Source organism: Manduca sexta, chromosome 27 (genome assembly GCF_014839805.1).
Source record: "Manduca sexta isolate Smith_Timp_Sample1 chromosome 27, JHU_Msex_v1.0, whole genome shotgun sequence".
NCBI classification, from domain to species: Eukaryota; Metazoa; Arthropoda; class Insecta; order Lepidoptera; family Sphingidae; genus Manduca; species Manduca sexta.
The window spans coordinates 4,045,904-4,051,869 of NC_051141.1; positions in this window are offsets into that span (position 1 = coordinate 4,045,904).

Genomic DNA, 5,966 nt, shown 5'->3' on the forward strand with positions numbered 1-5,966 from the left:
TCGGAGGCCTCACTTAATTTTATACGCTATAGCCTGATTTATATTCGGTGTGGCGCACGCGCAGCGGCATGCGAAACATTGTAAAACTGACTTTGGTCAATTGTTGGCTCTCAAGTAAATCCTGTTGTGACGTACACAATGCACTAAGCCGAGACGTGATGTCTTTTCTAATATTTTTGGGAGCAGCTCTAACTGTGCTTCGAAATATGTTCTTAGCATCTACAAACCTGGATGTTTTCATCTGCGTTACTTTGGACGCAGAACATAAATGAATTCAAAGTTATTGTCTTACTCTGTATCATAAAAAAATATTGTAAGTACTTAGTTTAGAAATAGAAACGTTTCCTTTTGTAACAACAATTCTTGCATAAACATTGCTAGCAAGACATCTAAACTTTAAAAATCTTATACACGAACACAAAAGAAATAACTTTACGCCATATTGACACGTACTTGTAAACAAACAGGTATGCTGGTGACGCTAGAGCCAGGCACTTTCATAGAGGTCAGAGTTGAGCTTGGATCTCCGGAATTTTATTAGGTAACGTGTCGACGGACGAGGTCGAATTGGACACTAATGTATTAAATTGACATGTAAATCCATTAGATATTTGTTTGGTTATATATGACATCCGGGTAGAATTTCTCTCGATATCTTCGAATATGATGTAGAATTTCATTGTACGAAAACTTAGCCAACAGAACTGATTGCGTGTTAAGTGAAATTTTTTGAAAGCAATTTTTGAGTAAATTAATTTAGCCGGCAATTTATAAGACATCATTACTATTTCTCTCTTCCGCTTAATAACAGACCATTAGTGCATTATGTTTAAACAAAAATGCTTCAAATTGTTACCGGTAATTTGTTACGCAATTTGTACGTCGAATTTGATAATTATTTACAACAGGTGTGTCAAAATAATAATTACAGTCACATTTGTTGAATGTTGTGTGAGAGAGAGTGCCATCAATAGGAATCGTAAACATGATATACCGTCTCAAAAACTATGCTTTCTTAATTCAGAATGCTATAATATTATTTTGGGGACCGTTAAACTATGTTAGGAGCGCATTATAAGATCAGTACTATTTACTTTGAATGGTGAAATTGCCCATGATACGTCTTCCCGTTCCCGAATCTAAATATATTTCTTAACAGGAAACCATTGAGTTCCATGATGGTCCTGAATAATTATGTTTTATATATTTCTTTTCACCTGTGAATCACTTGCACATTATATTTATAGCAACATTTACACGTGATGTAGGATACTGTCTGAGATTATTTAACCTAATAAGTATTATAAACATCTAATTGCGTTTGTTTATTTTGATGAAGAGTTTATTTTTAAAACTATTAATGCGATTTCAAAAATTGTTTCACTAATTGAAAGCTCGGTTACATTAGCCATAAGTGCTAATAGGTACTTTTTATCACAAGAACGAATTCCGATGCAAAAACTAGAATTAAGCCGAGAGCTTAGCTGATCATGCTTCAGTTTTCCGCACTCTTGGCATTTCTGATAATATAATCAATATCATCCATTGATATTCTTCTGGTATGACAGTAGAGTTTATCACATTTCATCAGTTATTTCTGTCTTTAATTTGCATTTTGTTCATTTTAAATTAGGTACTTATTCAGTTTATTTTTGTTTTAGTTCACGATAGTTCAGAAAATAACGTTTTGTTTTTTAAAATGTCATCTATATTCTATTCGATTACTTAATTTAAGTCAGACTAAAACACTTTAAACATTCTTGTTTGGGATGTAGGTAATCTTGTCTAGTGAATGAACGTTATTTTTCTGTATACGATTTATTAATCAAACAAGAACAGAAAGGTAAACTAAACAGTCTATTAATAGTATTAAAAATAAAACATGGTACATTTAAAACAACTTCAACAAAGTACAGTATTAATAAAATAAACGGCAGCTTTAATGTGTTAAGTATAGACCGGCGGATTATAAGACATTGATGACGTACGTAGTCTCGGCCTGCAAATGCGTGCTATATAAGTATGTATATTTGATAGTTAAGTTCACTATCTGATTAGAGTGGTGCGTGACCGTTGTGGCAGCGTGTTGTTGCACTAGTCTCGTCAGGTAGAGCCATAGCTACTTCCGCGTTGTCTAAACACCTCACCAGTATGCAGACAGGCTCACTGCTCGCTGCCCAGCCGTGCCCTTGTCAGACTTTATTTATATTTCTCAAATATTTTATACGCACCACAGTCTAGACTTCGTTCTTAACATAGTCTAGCTCACAAGGTTGGAATGAAAAAAATGTTGATATGTTCTTTATATTAATAGGTATTATAAAATTCTTGATGAATTATAAATTATTAATGTTCTGCATATTTCGACGAACATAAAGCGTTAGGTAAAGAAGATTTGACCTTTCAGATTTTATCTAATAGACACACGCGCGTACTTATAATATTAAGTTATTTTGTTTGCATATTGTCTGAAGCATATGACCCACATAGGAACCGGTGTTGGCAGATGGATTGGCATACGTAACTACACAACACACATGTAAGTAATCACACTTTACGAGGACTTATATTTAAGCGGCTATAATAAAAATATGCATGTGTTACCACTTGAACTTTCAAGTTGCGTTAAGAGTTTCTATGTTGTCCTCCGTCCTTTGGATTGACTAATCGCGAAACACATTAGCGACAAATATAAAGGAAAATACCGATATAATTATAAACTTTGTCAACATTTTAAATATAATTAATGTTAATTGGTAGCTACACTAAAAGAATTCTATAGACATCAATTGAAATATTTATGAACTCCAGTGAGACGCACACATATTATCAGATACTTTGCTATTGGACGGAAATTAAAATGTCATGAATACGTTTATAAGATTTGAGTCCTCTATTTCTCCAGGTACTATACTCGTATAACAAGAGACATTACTGAGTACGGGTCGAAGATCAGATTTATGTGATCTATTCTTATATCAACTAAATATAAAACATTCGACATTTAAAATGTAAGCATTATAACATTGTTATCTTGTTTTGCTAATAATTAATAAAATTAAAAGTCAATGATGCGACATTTTAAATCTTCACGGATCTAGGAATATCACATAATATAGTATTAATGTTTCTGGCACTGAAATTATTAATTGTGCTGATGTAACGGGCCTGTTCTCATCCCCTACGTGTGATAGGAGTTGAGCTGATGCCCATATTAGGCACATTCCACGAAAACCTCACCATTCAAATGAAGCGGTATTATAAATATATAAACACAGCATAATCAAGTTGTTAATTCAGATATTATAGTAATGTTGTACCCGAATACCTTAAGGCATTTCTTGTTTACATTAAAATCTCATTACCTGTAGAATCAAAACGACGTAACAAAAATAACTTGTCTAGAATTTATTAAACGAGTTATTATACGAAATACGACTTACAATGTAATACAACTCCAGATTGTTTCTTAAGGAAATCGCTTGAAAATATGAAGTAAAAGGTAAACAAGTTTATAAAAATTTGTTGATATAAAACGGTACGTATTAAGTATGTGGTTTATAACACTTTGGCATTTAAAAAATATTTATGTATAGCGTGACGACACTGGGACTAGGCAGAACTTTTTTCTAGACTAATACCGAAGATATCTTGACATGAAGATAGATAGAGGTAACTCAGCGCTGTGCTATGCAATTCTAGGAATCTGAATAAGCTATTCCATGCATAGAAAATGCTGCGAATACCTGATACCTATTACCTGCAAATATGCTTCCACATCATTCCTTGCATTTTTATTTACTGGTATGGAAGAAATTGATTTTACTATAATATTTATTCAGGGTAAAAGAATAATCTATTGAATATTCGCAGGATGTGCATTAGGGTTCAAGAACATATATATATATATATATGTTTATATATATATATATATTTCGTCCGAGTGATGTATAGAAGGAATTTGCTCAATAACAGGTTTGGTAACCTTGGGTATAGCTTAGACTTTATTACATTGAAATATCTAGTTTGAAGGTGAACGTATAACTAACTATATGTATAGCATGCACTTCCAGTTTCATCTTGTCTCCTCTGTGGCATGCGATTCGGACCATCATGAGTTTTCGCCATGTATGCATTCAGCTTATAAACTGACGGAATGATCAAAAATATGATGACTACTTTGCTAGACATAACGAATGTACGGTCAATATTGTCTCTTTTTTGTGCCTATAGTGATGCAGATGCACTTGCAGAACTCATTTCTTCAAGTATACGTATATCACGTTGATCAGAACGAGAAAACGTCGACGACAAACGACATATATCTATACATAAACTATGCACCGGTATCAGGAGCGAAGGACCCATATAACCCGATTCCTGCCGGCTTACTTTTCGTAATTTTTGTTAAATCTAATTATCTTTACGATTAACTTAACAATTTGCAAACCGCATTTATGCATTACCCATTTATTAGTACCTGTATGTTGTGTTGGGTTTCTTTTCGGAAAATTTCACCCTTCTCCACTGGCACGCTGTGACGTCCAAAAACTGTTATAATAGCTTTAATATAGGTAGTCAAACAAGAAAAACTATTCGTCGCATCTGTTCGTTTGCCGAATATATCTAGGCGTCAATACCTCGTCGACAAACTGGTGTATCTGATTTACGGTTTTAATATTCTAAACTCTAAATCTATCACCAATTATCCGACTCTTATGCTATAGTCTGTTACTGACACTGCGAACATAACAATATTTCTGTGACAGCAAGCCCCTCGTAGTAAGTAACTCTTAATGTAACTGTTACCAAGAATCTAGGTTTTGTTTTGTAAAGTTGATGTAAATAACAATAGTTTTTGATGGAGATAAGTCGACGGGTGCAAAGTAAACTCATCTTAAAATACATGATTTTTTTGGTTACATAATACTGTGTTGTGGTATTATTTAAACAATACTCTACAATATACATAATAACATTTATCTTTTTGCTAATTATGTCTTACTTCGACAGAATTAAACTAAAATTAAAAACATTCATTTTGGTATCTAAATAAAGGTAACACTTGATTTACAAATTGCACGAAGCGAAACCAAGTTACGTAAATCGCATAGCGGCAGGAGCGCGGGAATCCTTTGCTCACGCACAAACGATCGTCTGCCAGTTGACATGCGCTTCGCGGCCTGAAACTACAACGCATGAAATTTGTTTTAATATATATATTTACCTTAATATTAGTTAAAAATATAACGCATAAAATGATATTTTATTTGTTTTAATATATACATATTTTCTTTAATATTAGTCAAGTAGTGATGTTTTTACTTGTTTAAATAGTTTATTGGAGGATTTATTATATAAATAAAAACAAAATTCATTATAAATGAAGTAAAAACCCGTGTATACAGTATACACCATCAAATTATATGGCGACATTTAAAATACTTTATAGCTACGAATAACTGCAAAATCTCGTAAGATTAAATTGTAATATCTATAAAATAAATTGTTAAGCGTATATTATTTAATATATTGATAACATTTACAGAAAATTTGAGTTACTTACAAATTACAAAAAGATATTTTTTTCATTTATGCGACTCCTCTGTAAAGTGAATACTTTGTAGATAACTCTTTTTAGTTTGCATCCTTTAAAGTACATGCGAGTGGTGAGAAGTGGTTCTCCAGATGCTGGCAACAAAGACGTATTCGGAATGAAAAATTCAGTAATTACTTATAAGTTATAACTATTATGAAAATGTAGACAGCTGAACATCTGGGTCATTTCATGGTAATTGGTCAATACCATTTATGAACACCCACAAAACCAAAAAAATACCTATGGATAATTTATCATCAAAATTAGTACGGCATTACATATACATTAGGAAGTAATTTACTGTATATTTGAAGAGCTAGTGACATAATCCCGCGGAAGGCATGTAGACTCAATTTTCGAGTTTATT